General features: G+C 43.2%; 1 protein-coding gene across 1 annotated transcript in view; it reads left to right on the top strand.

Annotated features, from left to right (window-relative positions):
• The window catches only part of HS6ST2 (heparan sulfate 6-O-sulfotransferase 2), a 130,716-nt gene that overhangs the window by 1,194 nt on the left and 112,302 nt on the right, over positions 1 to 17,220 (top strand). The window lies entirely within an intron of this gene.

The raw sequence follows: 17,220 nt of genomic DNA, 5'->3' as shown, positions 1-17,220 counted from the left end.
ATCAATGTTGGCTCTAGGAGTGTTCGTGAGCCACTGTGTCTTGTTACATCTGAAGTTCAGCTTGTGTGGATGGTGGCCTTGCAGAGGAAAGGTTACTCTTGTCACTGACTTACCTGCAAATACTTGCATTGTCCTTCAGCCCTGACCTGATTTATTTTGTGTTTACATTTTAATTTTTTGTGATGCTGCTATTTTCATCCCTGCACCTTTGAAGTTGCTAACCTCGCCTGACTGTAGCTAGGTGATTGCCTTTCCAAAGTCTAGCTGTCTGCTTCTCCAGGGCAGTGAGGACCTGCTTCCTCTGCTCCTGGAGCTGTTTGATTACAGCCTACTTTGGTTGTAACAGTCTGAGTAGCTTGTCCGTGCCTGTACATACAGTTTTACTGTGTATCAGAGCAGCTCAGGGTTTTAGTGTCTTTTGACATTGCTTCACTGGGAAATGAGAAACTAGGATATCACTCCTACTGAGCTGTTAGACTAATGGCAGGTCCGCTTACAATGAGGGTACTGTTATATATCATGTTATCTGAAGTCAAGTCTAAGAACAGATTCACTTGAAATAGAAAGCAATTTCTTTCTAGAATTTGTTTTATATAGTGTGACACTACACTGCCATCTAGTAGAAAAATGGTTAGTGTCATTATCTTCCTGTGCCCCAGAAGCAGCTCTTTATAAGACTTGGCTATTGTGATTCCTGCTCTTTTGTTTTCCCTCCTGCTTTAAAGTTTAATCGTCTCATTTTTGTGACATCTCATTTGCAAACATCAGGAACCAATTCCTTGCCCTCTGGGTCTATTAGCTTCCCAGTTTCAGGCTGCTGAGCCTTGTAGGCTACATAGTTTATTTTACCTGTCCTATAAATACGTTATTTGTCAGCAGAAATGGAAATTGCGTAATACACGTGCTCTTTTGCTGAACAGCTCTCAGTGATCTTTCCCTCTCTTCCCCCAGAGATGGGCCTGACCTGCAGAGTTGTAGCTGTGGGGCAAGGATTCCCTTCCTTCCCCAGAGACAGGTCTGTCTGTGCTTGGGCTTAGTCACGTCCTCTGGAAAACAAGGATACTTCTTGTCCTGAGCCTACCACCTTAGAAGGGAACACCAGGCTTGGAGAACTGAGTGTTTGTCTGGAGCTTTTGCCTTGTAGTTATTGGTTTGAGTAATTTTTTGTGTTAGATAGCAAATATGCTTTTCTGAGTCGAGTTCAGAACGGTGGTTCTTCATCCAGTAAATGATGTACACAGTCATAACTGGCTGCTGAGAGGTCGCTGGGACTCGTGACTTGGGACTGAAGCCAGGAGAGAAGGCTGAAAATGAAGCTATGATGATTTTGGGTTAGGTAGAGTTCTGCTCTCTCAAAAACTTCAAAATTATGTCACATTTTTAATAACCTAATTACACAGCTTACTTAATAGCTACAGTTATTCTCCCAAATAGTGTCTTGACAAGCAATTATTTGGACTGCAACTTCTAAGTGTTTAAAAATAGAGGAAGAGAAGTCCTTAAATGAACAATAGTCCCTTCAAGTCTTCCTGCCCCTTGTAATACCTTGTCTTTTATTTTGTGTTCTTGATTTAGCAACATTCAGTTGACAACTAGTTAATTAGCATCTATTCCTGGTGCATCTAACAGACACTAATCTAGGCACTTTCTGGACAGCTAATAGCTGCTTTCAGAGCAGCAGTAGGTGTGGATGAGGGTTTCTGAGCGGAGGAGCCTTACTGACACTGAGCAGGGCCAGCCTGGCTATTCCTGCATTGGGATTTTTGGGGAGGAGGCCTGACTGGGGTGGTGTGTGCTGGGTTAGTGCAGGAGAGGAGAGAAGGAACAGCCTGGTATGCAAGTCCTGAGGAGGGATGTGACTTGGAGGAGTGTAAGGCTCATTTAGGGAGTATGGTTAGGGCAAGGAGAAGGATTCATTCAGAGCAGAGGACAGTTTCTTAAAGTGAAACTTGACTTGACCAAGGTGGGAATTCCTGCGTTTATAACTGAGGTGATTCAAAAGTGAGACCTGCTCTGAGAATGACTTGAACTGCTTGGCAGCTATATAAGCAGTGTGTAGTTAGTCTTTGGGCTGTGAAGCCTTGTCTGGGAATAGTCATATAAGTGGTTGTTGTTCCAGAAAACTTTGTAGCTTGCGCATGTATGTGGTGACTTTGCACAGAGGTTTGCCTTGTGGGGCACGGGGAGTCTGCCTGTCAGATTGCTAGTTAGCTGGGCTGTTCCTTGGAGGCTTTTTCTTTTGTTTACAAGTTGAGTCTATGCTCTGTCCTGGACTTGGTAATGCTGAGCACCAGCTACTGAGCATCCTCATGATATGATCTGGAGGCTGTGCCCATGAAGAGCCTCGTTCCCTGCAGGATTCATCCTCCAGTCTCTGCTCTTAATCCCATCACTATTCTGCCCCTGTTTTCTTTGGAAATTGCAGGCTTGGAGGGCAGATTCCCTTGCTGGAGCAGTAGAAGTACTCAGGATGGCTGTTGTGTTATTTTTGTTAGTTTTGGATTTAACACAATGGTACTTTCCTGTCTATGAGCATATAAGTTCCCAAAACCTACTTTCTTTTGTAGTGGCGGCCTGTGTTCCTTAATAAATAGAAAGCAGCTAGAAAGATCTCGCTCTCCTTCTTTGGTTCCTCCTTTTCTTAGAGGAAGGTGAGGGGTTTTGATTTCCCTCCTTGGGTCCCATCAGGGTGCATGTTCTGTAGGCATCATTCCTGCTTGCATCCTGTTCCACCAGTGCCACTGTGGCATCCAAAAATCTCTGGAGAGCGAAGGAAGAGGGTGCAGGCGCAGTTAATACTTGGAATGCTCTGGATTTGCTGCTTGAGAGATTGGTGGAATGGGTTGATGGTGATGGCAGAAAGGAGGGGATTGCCTCGGCTGCTTGGCGTTGGTGGTGAGAAAGGAGAAATGTGCCTTTTCCTAGTCTTGAGCGACTGACTTGGGTCACTTGACTGATTGTGGAAGCCTCAAAGCTTTTGGCACACTGAATGGAGGCAGCATCCAAAATAACTGTGTGTGAGAGCATCACAGAACTGAGATTTTGCTCTGTTCTGGCTAATTATTATGGGAAGTATCTGCTGAACTTGTCTATAGCAATAAATCCAATGGCACCGTTGCAAGAAACAAAAGGCCTTGGGGTTAGACTGGAAAATGTAATGAGGCATGGGAGCAAATATAGATATCTGTGTTCTTAAGTGGTGTCGTGACTTTGTACCCTTGTTGGTTGAGAGATGTGGCAAGTGAGTAAAGGTCAGGCTGTATTTGGTGTCCCTCCTGTCAAGCATCAAAAGGGAAGAGATATTCTCTGAGAGGAGAATGAGCTTGCAGAACTGCCTCCGGAGCCAGGAAGTCTAAGATTGGAAGAAATGTTATGCTACTGGTACAGGGCTGTTGGACCAGGACCAGTACCTACTGGCTTTTGAAAGGCCTGATGCTGGCACTGTGTTGCTGTTAAGTGGGACAAAAGCCCCTGGCGATACATTGTCTTGTCCCTACATTTTAGTTAAACTCTTCCAAGTTAAGCCTTTTGAAAAAAAAATCTAAGATGCATTAAAGTATTTCCCAGCAAACTGGAAGTGTTTGGAATGTGTAGCCCTGTTGGCTCAACAGATTAATCCTTATGCTCCTGCAAATAGTGTGGGATTTGCATCTGCAGATCTCATCTGCTCTGTGGTACTGTGGATTGGATCTGTCTGAGACAGAGGTAATTTTCCCCATAGTGCCTGCAGTGCTGTGCTGTGTGTGTGACTGGAAAGGTGCTGATAACATGCCAGTGTTCTGGCTACAGTTGAGCAGTGCTTCAAAGCATCAAGACTGTCTCTCCAACATTCCTCCTCAATAATAGGCTGAGGTGGGCAACATCTTGAGAGGGAATGGATCCAGGACAGCTGACCCAAACTAACAATATGACATATGCTCAGCAATAAAAGCTTAGAGAGAGGAGGAGGCAGAGAGGGGTGGGCATTCATTATTATGACACTTGTCTTCCGGAGCAGCCGCTGTGCCTGCTGAAGCCCAGGAAGTGGCTGCATGTTGTTTGCTAATGGGAAATAGAGAATAAATCTTTTGTTTTCCTTCTACATGCAGCATTTGCTTTATTAAACTACCTTTACCTTGACCCACAAGTTCTTTTCCATCTTGCTTCCTCACAAGGAGCATGCCAGACTCCTTGTAGACTGGACCACTGGCAGAGGCTTGGAAGAGGCAGCGTTACTGCAGCAAGTGTGGCCATCAGCCCTGTCATGAGCTCGGATCCTACTGGAGCAAACTGGGATCTGTACATGGGTTGTCCTAATAAGCTGGTTCTGTGTGGAGTGGGTAAAAATTGTATAATGCTGCTGGAGAGAAACCACTTGAGCACTTTGCTCCCTAGGGAGAGGTCTACTCAACAACTGCCATTGAAATAGCAAAGGTGATATAAAGCTGTGCAAGGGGATGAGCTCTGTTGCATCACTTGCAGGGGTGGAATTTGGGGACTAGTTAAGCCCTGTAAATCAGCACTAAACTCCTTGTAGGTAGGAGAGAGGCTGTAGAGTCCCACAGCACCCTGAGGCTTGGGATGGATAATAGAGACTTCATCAGGAGATGGACAATTTAAGACCTCTGGATGCTGGTGGGGCAGATGTGATTTCCAAGGATAGGGACCCCCAGCTCCCTTTGAGCATGAAGCCTGGCTGATGGGGAAGTTTTGCTTGGGGAGAGAAGGGGACCAGCATGGCTGAGCTGGAGGCTGTGGGCGAGCAGATGGGGTGACCTGCTGTAACTTGGGTCCTGGCCAGAGCACCGGGAGGATGCCTGCCTGCCCTTGAAATATGCATCACTGAAACTCCCTGGGAAAAACTCTGCAACAATTATAGCGGCAAAAAAAGAGTAAGGGAGCATTTGCAAAGATTCTGCCAAGCCCGAGCGGCTCCGTGCTGCTTCATTTGTCAGTGGGTTTTCCTAATGACCCTGCTCATTTCGGTGCAGTGGCTGCTGCGGCTGCGGGATGGGATATGTGGTGAATATTACCTCACCACCTGCAAATATGTCTACAGCAGATGAATTTCCCCACCTTTTCCCTGATGGGACTGAAGCTGGGTCTGGTTTGGGATGTTGGAAGCATTGTGCCAGCCTGCAGAGCAAAAAAGAGGCTCTGAGGGGAAGGGCAGGAGATTATTTTCATAAGTACCAGTCGTTCCTTTACCTAATCCCCCTACAAGGCCTGACCTTCAAAATCTGGGTTATAAACTTAAGTTTGTAGGGTTTTTTAAGTTTGGACTCTAGGACTTGTAAAAGTCTCTAAATTGGTGTCACTGGTTTTGCAGATAAAGTGTTTGACTTTTAAAGGATATCTTATAGAGAAGGATTTTTTTTTTATCTCTTTATTAGATCTTTTCATTTCTTCTCTAAATCTTTAATAAAGTGCAAATTGACTTTTAGTTATTTAAAAGTATATTTTCTAGTGCCTTTTATTTCAAATTTAGAGGTTTGGCTTTTTTTGTGGATAGACAGAAACTGTTAATCGTTGCAAAAAATAAACCCCAATGACTGCAGTGGAGCAAGAAATGAAGCACAGGCATCATGCCATGTGCTGTTTATTCCGTTTCTTGACTGAGTTGGTCCTTGTTAAAGAGGAGAGTGGGAACATGAGCAGCGTGGCATGATGCTGTTGTACTAGGACATGATTACTTTTTCTTGAAAAGGTGCCTTTCTGCTTTTTTTTTTTTTTCTCTGGGAATTTATAAATATTAAAACAAAACTATAAATACACACTTTGACTCTATTAAGACAGACACAGATTGTGCCTTGTGATCCCTCTTCATAACTTTATAACCTCTAATAAAGGTTATCAAAGGCGCTTGGAAGTCAGGCGTCACTAATAGGTTATTTTCATTAAAACGCAGATTTTTAAGTTTAACAAGTGGAGCATCAGTTCTGAGGTGTATTAACTGAGATTAATATATCCCTCATTTATTTAATCTGAATTGTCAGGAATCATGTTCTCAACTGATGTAAATGTCGGCAAAAAGGACTTATTAGTAGATTTGATTGCTTTTTAAATTTAACTAGCAGAGATGCACTGACATGCCTAAGAGAATTGCTCTGTTTCTTGTGAACAGTTCAGTGCCTAATGAATCACTTCAATGTACTTTTCTGAAGGAAAGCAGAGCAATTTAAATGTGCAATGCATTGATTTACCTCAAATGGATTAGGCCTCTGTGTGCAATCCTTTGCATTAATTCACTTTCTCCACAACTGCAGTAATAAAGGCAGCGTTACTGTACGGCAGCAGCCCAAATTACCTCATGTAACTTGCTAGAAAGCAAAATAATTAATATGTGGCTAGAAATGGGATGTGGGAATGGATTTTTTTTGAGAGGACATGGATTTTGGGAAGGAATAGGTCGTGGGCCAAGTTCAGGATGCCTCTGTGCTGAGAGCAGGACTGGGGCTGGAGTCCACCGTGGCTGGGACCTGGGCGGAGGGGTGTTCTCTATGTGCCCTGTCTGCCCCTTCTGAGCCCTTATTGAGTGTAAGGAGCAAAGCACTGTGCATAAGGTACTGATGGTTTCTTGACTTTTATTATGGAAAAAATTAAAGAAATATGTGTTTAGAATCTGGTGCATCTTTAAGAGTGGTTTGGGTTTTTTTCTCATGTGGCTAAGTTTGTTTCTTAAAATTACTGAGGAAACAGTACAAAAGTCTTAACTCCAGCAGATTCGTGCATATTTCATTGCTGTAGTAACTTTTCAGTTCCCTCTTCCTCTCCCTGTAATGTCTAATCTGCGTCAGGCTGGCTCTGTCCTTGCTGAGCAGCTGGCAGCCAGGAAGAAAAAGTAGATAATTCCTTATTTAACCACTTAGCTGCAGAAATGGCGTCTGGGCTTTGTTTCACTCTGCGGGGATTACTGTGGCCCAGCAGCCCTCGCAACACTCAGCCTTTTTTGGAATTACCCTTGTAGGCTTCTTACATACTTGTGAGGATTAATTTCCCCTCCCCTTTTGGATCAGCTAATTCCCATTGCTGGGCAGCTGCCTGCCCAGATGTCGACCTGCAGGGAAGCAAAGCGATGGAGCATCCCCAGCCGCTGCCTTCCTCCCTGAGGAGCCTGGTTCCCTGCTTCCAGTTTGGGGTTGGGATGCTCACTCAGGCGGTGCCTGTGAGAGTTTTCAACATCTTGGAAAAAAAGCAAAGCTGACCAGGATGGGAGATGCAGGGTGGCATTTTTGTGTGGGAGGATGGAGGCAGCATGGTGACCAGTGTGGGTAGGCAGTGATGCTCCTGCCTTCCTCCTCCACCTCCTCTTTCTTGGCAGCTGGCACCAGAGAGCAAGTGTGGATTATTGTTTGTGATTGATTTGCTGATGCTGACAGTCGTACAGTGTGTTCTGGGACTAATAGGGCAGCACCGAGTTATTCAGGCGTTATTGAAATGAATCACATTTGTGATGACTAATAAGTAGCAGACTTTACTGTGTTAATTATTCATAAATACCAAAGTTTTTCTTAAACAGACATGAAGAAATGATTTAATTTCTACTGTGAACACTCTGTAAAATTAATGAAAGATAATTACATTTGCTAATGCGAAACTAAGAAGCCAAAGCAATCTATTTTTTGTGTTTAAGTTCATATTGCTGATGTAAACAGGGAATGTCTAACTCCTTCAATATGATTTCATTAGGTGGGACATGTGTTTAACATCTAGAGATATTTAACATCTAGTGAGGTGGTTTTTGTTGAAATAAGTCTATTGGCAAACAACTGGCTGTTGCTGTTTCCATCCACTCATGTGTTTCTGGGTGGGTACTGTATATATGCATATAACAAGATAATGTTTTTGAATGAGGGGCAATTAGGACCAGCTTTTTTCCCCTCTTTGCTGAGTCTAGCCTTCTTTCTCAGCTGTTCATACTTTTAAAGACAAAATCCATTTAAGATATTGCTTATATACAGCCTTGAGTGAAATTTCCATTCATTTGGTCTTTAGAGACCTATAAGTCCTAAGATCCATTAGGGATGAGACTCAAATCATGTTATTTCTTGATTCTCAGCTGCTTATAAAGCTCTGAAGGAGCCAAACTTTTGATGTGATATAACTAAATATATGCAGCTATGATGGAGATAATCTTACAGCACTAAATGATTTTGCACATTTCCATAAAAGCATGAAGAAGACTATGCCTTTCATGAGACTCTTGTAGCAAATGCTCCTAATTTCCCGTAATCAAAAGGACTGTGAAGTTTTGATGCTCTTAGAGGTCCAAGTAACTGGAAGATCAATTCCTCCTTTACTCCATTATGTGTTGGGCAAATTAAAACATTGCTCTGTTCCCTGCAGTGGGAATGCACATTCAGGCTGCTGTTTGAACTGTGGGATCCTTCAGCAAACACTGAAAACAAGTGACTAAAACAGTCTCTACCACTGATTCTTTTTTTCCAGCTTTCCTTGTACTCAGAATAAAGCGACTGTATTAACCCCCCTATTAAGAAAAAACAATGTTTAGTTGGTCAAAGCCAGAGAAGCTGCTTTTGAGAGTTGTGTTTTCAGGGTAACTGAAGGGAGAGCATTTCCTGTTGCCTGTGGGAAAGCTGTTCCCTGGAGCAATCCCAAGCCATTCTGAGACTGGGTGGTTTTTCTTTTCTTGCCGGTTCAGAAAAAGTTATTGGGAGTGTGATTGTGTCCTACTTGAGCAAAACCTACCAAGTACTAACTTTCTCACTTTTTTTTTTTTGGCAGCAGCCAGCTCATCTTGCTAGGGAAGATGCCACAGGAGACATCCTATGGTACTCATTGCCTGTGGAGGACTTGAAAGGGGTTGGCTGTGGGTAGAGGCATCTGTCCATGCGAGGCTCCTAGAAGAGTGGCAAGCTTCATTCCTCCTGGAATGTATGTCGCCAACTGTAGATGGGGAGGAAGATGGCCGTGTGGCTTCTGCCTTTCATAGAGCTGTTTGGTTTTACTCTGGAGGCATTGGATCTAATCAGTACAGTGGTAGCACAGAGAAGTAAGACAAAAGCGCTCATGGAAATGTCAGACGCAACAGGACGTGTCTGCCTGATGATGGCTGAGTGACTTGCAAAAACATAAATGGCATAAATTAGGCTTTAACTCCTTCAGTTCTTGTGTTCTGCAAGTCAGTCAATGGTAAGAGAATCGTAGAATTGTTTTGGTTGGAAAATACCTTTAAGATCATAAAGTCCAACCACTCCCCTCGCACTGTCATGCCCATCACTAGCCCACGGCCCTCAGCTCCAATGGCTTTGCAATATCTCCAGGCTTTTGTGTTAGCATGATCTCCCTGTTACATTTTCTCTTTTCCTAACTGCACCTTTAGCTGGAACTTTATTAGTTGTTTTTGTTTGGGATTTAAGGTTTTTGTGATTTCCAATGGCTTTAGGTCAATAAAATATGGAGAAGAGTTTTGGCTTTTAAGTGAAGGTAACTTAAAGGTCACTTGTTTGGCTTTCTCATGATGGGTTGCTGCTGGCACAGTTGTCTTGAATTGTCGTCTAAGCATGTCATCAATGTGTGTGTGTGAGACCCTAGGCTCATAGAAAAGTGTAGTGAGGAAAGCTAGGGCCTGCTGTCTTAAGTAGGAGCCATTGGTTATCTAATACGAGATGTCCAGACAAAGTCAGTAGGAATGAATCATTGCTACTCTGCTGAAAGTTATTGCTCTGTCTCTTTGACTATTAAGACTGCATCTGCTTGGAGTGGGATCATCAGAAGGCAGTGGCAGCAGAGAAGTAAAGAGAAGCCATCATTATTAGTTCCTTAGATCTCTTGAACACAGTGTGCAAAACTATCCTATATAGCCATTCAAACCAGTCCTGCTTCTGGAACAAGCCAGATAGACCTCAGGTGAGCTCACATTCTTGCATATAGCTGATGTATTTTGCAAGGCAGGATTACAAATGCCTTTTTTTCTTCCCATTTCCAGAGAAGAGACAGAGAAAACAAATGAAGTCATTGCACCTGCAGCTGCTTCTCCTGAGAAGCTACTGGCCTGTTTTCCATGCTGTTAGTTGTGTTTTGAATAGCAGCAGCATTCAGGGTTGGACTATGAGTACTCCCCAAATTTTTATGGATAGAGGCAACTTCCTCACTGAGTTAGACTTATGGGGTGGTGCAGAGGTTCAGATGATAATACCTGCTGGAGTTTGCAGATTGCAGCTTGCTAGCAGTGATACAGAGCAGCTGAAGAAGGGGGCAATGGCCAAGGATGAATTTTGGCTGGCAAAATAGTTCTGCAAGCTGTCTTGTCACCCACTGTTTTGTGGCATATTTAACATGCTACCACATGCAAGAAGTTGCCATTTTGCTAGAAGTACAGCAGAAAATGTTGCAAGTGAGATGCATGATCACTGCTCTATGTTGCAGGGATGGAAGGGTGTGAATAACAACCCTTGTTTGAGAGCATGGCTGAGTGCATTGGACCTTATGTTTGGCATAATACAGCTTTTGGACAAGTCTGCCCTGAATCTTTAAAAACTTATCTATTGGGACATTTAACTGAAAGCATGTAACTGAGAGTAGTGCTGATATTTTCTGGAGAAGAAATTGGAAGGAGGTTGTGCATCACTAGGTTTAATATGTACACAAACTATATCCTGTCAAGTCTGAACTCTGTTGTCTGAACAAAAGTACTTAAATATATTACTTAAGCTTATACTTAAAGTGTTTAAGAGTATTATTAAGTGCTTTGCAGAACATGAGTTGATCTAAGGGTATGAGCCTCTTTATTGCCTTGGAGTGGTGAATTCACGCTCTTCAGAGCTGGGATTTCTTGTGTCTGCTCTTATTTGGGACGCCAGCTTTCCCTGCTGTTAATTCTCCTTTTCCTATAACTTGGAACTGGTCAGTGCTGAAGCTGCATATGCACCAAGATGCGTGTAGGGCCTAGAGACTTGCTAAGCCAAGTAAAAATTGAGATTCCCTGTTACGGGACCCAAAGACCTAGAGCGCAGCTTGGCTAAGTTGATGTGTCCATGTGATGATGTCTGTCCTGGCTACTATATTGAGTTTGGCTTGGTGACCTGGAGAAGTAGAAGCAGCAGATGTTTCAGGCTCTACATAACAGCCAGGAGAAGACTATAGGAATACATGCCTTTCCAGGGCAGGTTTGGTTTGAGGGTATAGGGGGTTTTAGACCTCTTTTCTACCAGCATCAGGGAGAACAGACCCAAAAGGCCAGCTCCGTCTGACCTGAATCCAGACCTCCTGTCAGCCAATCCTTTTTATAAAATTGGTCAGTGTATCAGGCAGCATAGAGGGGAAAAAAAAACCCACAGAAAGGACTTAAGAATAGCTGAGCTCATGGAGAGATAACAATTTCTCAGAGCCTGGATTATGGAAGGATCCGGTTATTTGTAAAATGTATAAGCAGATTCTCTGCCTCAGCCACGATGGCTCAGCAGTCATGTTGGAGGATTTGATTGTGTGCTCAGCCCACTCTCTGCTCTCCCTGGTACAGCTGAAGTCTGGAAATTGAGATTTAGCACTGGTGAGTTGTGTATTAAATGTTGCAAATTAACAGCACTTGGAAACTGCGAATACAGCCCTTTTTTAAGGACTCTAAGGCTCTCTTGTTTCTCTTCTAAAGAGTCGTTTTTGCTTTTCCTGTCATGTTCCTGGAATTAGCAGTACGGTTTTGCTTCTGCTTTTCCTCATATATCACGTGAAGTCCTGAAGGTGAATTATTTTCTGCAGTAAATATGTGTATTCATGGAAGTTTTGGGTGTGAAGTACAGTCTCATGCTTTGTTTCTTCCCTTACATTAAAAGTATTTAATGTCTCATATAATATTCTATCAAGATAAGTGAAATTCTCATCTGTTCAATCCTGTGATTAAAAGGTCTTTTAAAGGATATTTATGTTTCACAGTACATGCTGGAATCCCAGTACTTGTACCTGTTGCTTATAATGTTGGGTAGGTTGGTTAAACTTGAGATCTGGCACCTCGTGGTGGTGGATACTCAAGCTGCAGTCTGACCATCGGGAGAAACTAAAGCAGTCTGTGAAGCAAATTCCTCTTTTGTCAGGAGGCATTACCAAACTGCTTTCCTGTGACTTTCACCTCTGCATACTCAGCTTGCCTAGAAACTGTTTGCTTTCTGAAGACAGCTTTGAAGTTGAAACCTCATCTTCCTCTGAACACAGGGCAGGTAGAAGTTGTTGAACACATGAGCATTTGTAGATGGCTTGTCTGGCTGGGGCCACATCTTTTACAGTGCAGCTGATCATTTCAGTTACAGCAGAGGACTGATTTAATTTTTTATGGAAAGGAAAAGCAGGCACCTGGGTTACGATGTAAAGGCAGCAATTGCAGTTCTGGGCTGCCAGAAGCTATTGCCTTTTCATATTTGTGGGAGTTTGTGTTGGGCTCTGTTACAAGACTTGGGAGACACATTTTCTTCTGGAAGTAGGTTGTTGTGTCCCAAGGGCATGACCTGTGCTAGGGTAAGTGATCCTAAAATCTGCAGTGTGCTAGTTGGTGGTAGTCAGTTTGGGATGTTTGCAGAAGGGAGTTGTAGAACACATGCTTTTTAGCTCATGTGGGCAGCATCTTTTTGTTTTACAAGTTGTTTTTCATCTTTCCTTGAGCAGCTGAGATGAAACAACTCTTTCTGTTAAGAACAAAAGCAAAAGCCTTCAATTTAATTCAGGTATCAGGCCTAGGATGTGCTGCAGTCACTTATTACGTTGCTTGGCTTTGATCCTTGGCTGTGGTGTAGGAATGCACGGTATAACTCAGGAAGGTGTGGTGGTGAAGTGGTTTTCAGTCCCTGGTCTAGACTGACGCCTGTGTCCCTGGCCCAGAGGAAGTTACGACTGCTCCAGGCTGCAAGCGCTGCTCAGCTTTTTGGGGTCACCTCCAGTAGTCACATCCCCAGATGCACACAGCCCAGCCAGTTCTTCCTCTATCACCTATTTTCCCTCCTCCTGTGTCCCCCTGGGCAGGGAGATCGGAGGAAAAATTGCTTGGAGGAATGGCAAAAGGCTGTCTGTTCCCTTCCCAGTTTGAAAACTGGGATCCTCTAGTTGGTTTTTATTTTCTGCACCCTCCACTGCTCCTTGGGCTAGGAGCAGAGTGAGTATATGCCTAGCATATATTTTGTGGTAAAATTTATTGTTTCTGTGCTTTAACGCTAACCTGAGGGATATTTTTTTTCCCTTTTCTCTTTAAACAAGCCTCTTTTTTTCCACTAATGGAAAGTTTCAACTTGTCCTCCACTTAACTACAACTCAGGCTTTTCCAGGAAAATGGAATGAATCAGTAATGCTTCCCTGTTTTGCTTCTTGTGTGCTTAGCTAATTGTGTTATTTTTATTGTGGGTTTTGATTGCATAAAGGCTGCCTTCTGTCTCCACTGAAGTGGGATTGTTTTCTAGACAAGAGAGGACAGACAGGATCTCTAAGGTGATACTTCTCCCTCTGGCGCTGTGTTACCCTCAGACCTTCAGAGTTTGGACATCATGGATTTAGGAAGAGGATGAAGTTGAACAAGGGCAAGACAGGCACTTCTTACAGTGTGGGATTTTTTGTTTTTTTTTTTTACTGTAGGCTGAGGGTTTTTGATTCAAATGATGTGTGGGGATGTCCAGAAGCACAAGGGTAACTTTGAGATTATAATTTGGCATTAGAGAGAGGCAGCTTCCATCCACAGCTGCCATGCAGCATCTTGTTGCTGCTTGGCTCCCTTGTTACCACTCACTCACTCCTTGCAGCTTCCAGCACTGTTTTAGAGGTTTGTTCTTGATTGTTTCACCTTTCACATAGACTCAGTGACTCTAGATTGATGTCTTGAAGCATGGATTTAAAAATCAAATAGCAAATGACTGCACTGTAATGGATGTTATTGCACTAGACATTATATTATAAAGTCACTGTGGTTAAGTGGAATATCTCTGGAATCTTGTTTTTATCAAGATGTTTATGTTCCCCTCTAATTTTTGTGGAGAGTCGTTTAGATGTTTTCCAGATTAGAGCATAATGGAACTGCTAGCTATAAATGTTTGAAGGAATCCGCTGCACATGGTGATATAGTGGCTAGTCACAGTTTCTTTGGAGCTACAGTGTCAAATTTAACAACAATCTTCAAAACCATGTATTGTGAAATCTGATCATTCTTCCTGTGAGATGCTTCTCCAGCCTCCCAGAGAAAAAAAAAAGACATTTAATACAGCAAGACACAAAAGCAGTTTGGAGGAGGCAGGCTGATACTGGAGGAACAACTCAGTGTGAGAAGCAAACCAGCAGGCAGTTGTTCCCTATTTTACCCCTTTTCTTTTACCTTAATTAAAATCCAGAAGACAGAGGATGACAGTGGGTTGGTGTGCTTATTTCCCTGCCCGCTGACTGTACAGTTGGAGGCAGTGGCTGATGGAGCTGGAACAGGACAGTCCCCCATGCTACAAGCCGAGGTTGCCTTCCTGCAGCAGCACATGGTGCAGGGCTCAGGCTCCTGCTGCAGGACAACTGCCTGTTCCCAGATGGCAAAGACTTGGTCTCCTTGAGATCTGGACTGATCTTTTTGTTTGTGGTAATGGAGATGTTCCTGCACGTTGGTTGAAGAAGGCACTGTAGCCTGTAGAGCTACAGCTAATAATTAGAGCAACTATTGCATAACAGAAGTATCAACATTTTCACTTGCTGTAACTATATATAGGCAACTGCTTTAACCACAGCCTGTGAGTGGAAGCTGTTGCCTCTGTTTTTGAAATACCATATTTTCTCCAAGATAACTACCTGCTTGTTGCACTTGGCTGCCCATTCCTGCATCCAACCCAACCAGAGTCGTGTGCAGTATCTTGAGGTGTACCTTGTCCAACCTCGTGGAGTGGAAATTATTGCTCTGAATTGAGTGGCCTGCATCTTGCTGGTTTTTGTTTGCTGAGCAGAGGTTTTATGACCTGCGGGACTGTGTGTATCATCACTCTCAGCTTGTGGGTTGAAAGCGAGTTCATCTGAAGAACATTGTAGTGTGCTGTGTCATAGGTTTTAAGCCTAGAGTGAAGGCTGTCAAATTGAAATGTTTAAACCTAAGATTTAAAGGATGAGCAAGTAAATTCCATTAAACTTGTATCTCTTAGCCTCAGAACAAAAATTTGGATTAAGGGAGAGGCCCATGCAGTTGGGCATCCCAAAGCTCCTCAGTTGCCTTTGTTGTCTGGGCATATTTGTTGCTGCAGTGGTTGGTGCTAGTGATGCCTGAAGGGTACCTGAAAGTGCTTCACTGTCAATATTTTAATAGCATGTTTTAAAAGAACATTATTTGACACTGTTAAGACTTGGTCTTGGTTTAGAGTTCCTTCTTGATACCTGAAGGAGTTATTGAAATTGTAGGTTTGTGCTAACTTGAAGGGTCAGTGCCCTGATCGATAGCTGAGTTTACTAGTAAAGCTTTCTAAAACCTCTAGAAATTTTTAACTAAGTCAGGTCAACCCCCCCCGCCCCCATTGTATATGCTGTGGGCTTTGCAAGGGTAATGCTTGCACGGTCCAGCTCATCCCTATTAGATACAGTGGTGCTCATCTTGTTGATTGGAGAGCTATATTCCCTGGAGGAGTGGCCTTCCTGGAAAGGCGATAATTCATACCTTGCACCAGTCATCTTCCATTGAAGAGCAGGATCGGTTTTGCTTTAACGGTAAGAGCTGTTTTTTGCAGTGTCAGCTGTTTTCCACATGGTTAAAGCTGGGACCGCTAAACTCGTTAGAGTTGTATGATGGGATGAGAGGTTAAAAGCCAATGTGATAACTAAAAGTGCTCCAGCTGTGCAAGGAATTGTCACTGCATCCTCTTTAAACACTTATAATTAGTAACTCCTGATCTGCCCTGGCTCTTCAGAGCAGTCTGCTGGGAGGACAGGCTTGTGAACAGCACTCAGCTGCCTGGCTATGGCTGTTAAGCAAGCGTGCAGTTTCCGACATTTTTCATTTTTAGAACTTGGTTTTCACATCTTGCTTTAACTGTTATCATTAGCAATTTGCTGGGCTTCATTTTGGTGATGGGAGAGCATTTTGGGATCTCTGAAGCGTTCTGTAATGCAGCAGTGTATAGGAGTGATAGTACATAAACCCCAACTATATTATTACTTTTTAACTGTATTTTTAAAACTTTTCTTTTTTCTTTTAAACTAATTCCGCTTGGCAACTCAGCTGAGCATATGTATCATTGCTAACATTTTCTTAAAATCAAATCTGGTACCTACAGTTTTTACTGTTGCTTTTAAAGGATTAATTTTTTTTTTTCCAATAGTTTGTGTTCATTCTGCTCTCATGACTTTTTTTCCTGTTTAATTGCTTTCTTATTGCATTGCACTCTGCTTTCACTTTTTAAATTGGCAGTCGTATCATGTCCATGGCAAAGGAGAAGGAATTTCACTATGGAATTGAAGGCAGAGATTGGGACCGCTGTGTTTTCATTTAATGAGGGGAGTACTTAGTACTTCTCTTTAAACCATACCTGCTACTGCAACAAATGGTGTCTGCTGAAGTGAAGCCTATCAGACATGTAATACATACTTCAGCTCTGCCTTCAAAGAATGATAAATGAGGGCATCAATGGTAACTAATTGACTTTGTGCCATGGCGCATCTGAGGAGGAAGGTTGGTGCTGGCCTTGGCTCCTCCTACTCTAGAGTAGGTGGGTAAGAAGGGTCTTGTCTTGGCAGAGTGACAGCTCAGTTCCCTCTTCTGTGCCCATGGTCTTTGCATGGCAAGCTGGTCAACCTGACATTAGCACTGCAGCAAAATGGGTATAATCAAGATAGATTTCAAGGTCAGAAATATCTTTTTCCCAGTGGGTTGGGATGCCCCTGCTGCTTCATTCCCCAAGCATGAATGCTTAGCTGCTGCTTTTGTGCCGCTGCTTTGTACTGGTTGCACTGGGACCTGGCTCCGTGTGGAGCTACACCTAAAGCCAGGCAGCATAGCTTCTGACAACTCGCCCTGGATTCTGTTTAAACCACCCAGCCAATTTTGTTAGGAGATGAACCTGCTCTGCTGAGTTAGTGTATAAATAGCTTTTGATATAGGAGTTCAGCCTGTATAAATGTCGTAATGTCTGTGATGTTTCCTGCACTTAATATTTTAGGGTTCTTAGGGTATGGCACAGACTATTGATTGCTTCTTATAGGTGCCTGTAGTTAGCATAAAACAGGAAAATACAACTTCTATTGTGTGCACTTATTTATAAAAATCTGAGAGCATCCAAGGAGCCTCTCAGAGCA

Source organism: Colius striatus, chromosome 13 (assembly GCF_028858725.1).
Source record: "Colius striatus isolate bColStr4 chromosome 13, bColStr4.1.hap1, whole genome shotgun sequence".
Taxonomy (NCBI): domain Eukaryota; kingdom Metazoa; phylum Chordata; class Aves; order Coliiformes; family Coliidae; genus Colius; species Colius striatus.
Note: the sequence above shows the minus strand (reverse complement) of the source record. Positions and strands in the feature narration are given on the sequence as shown.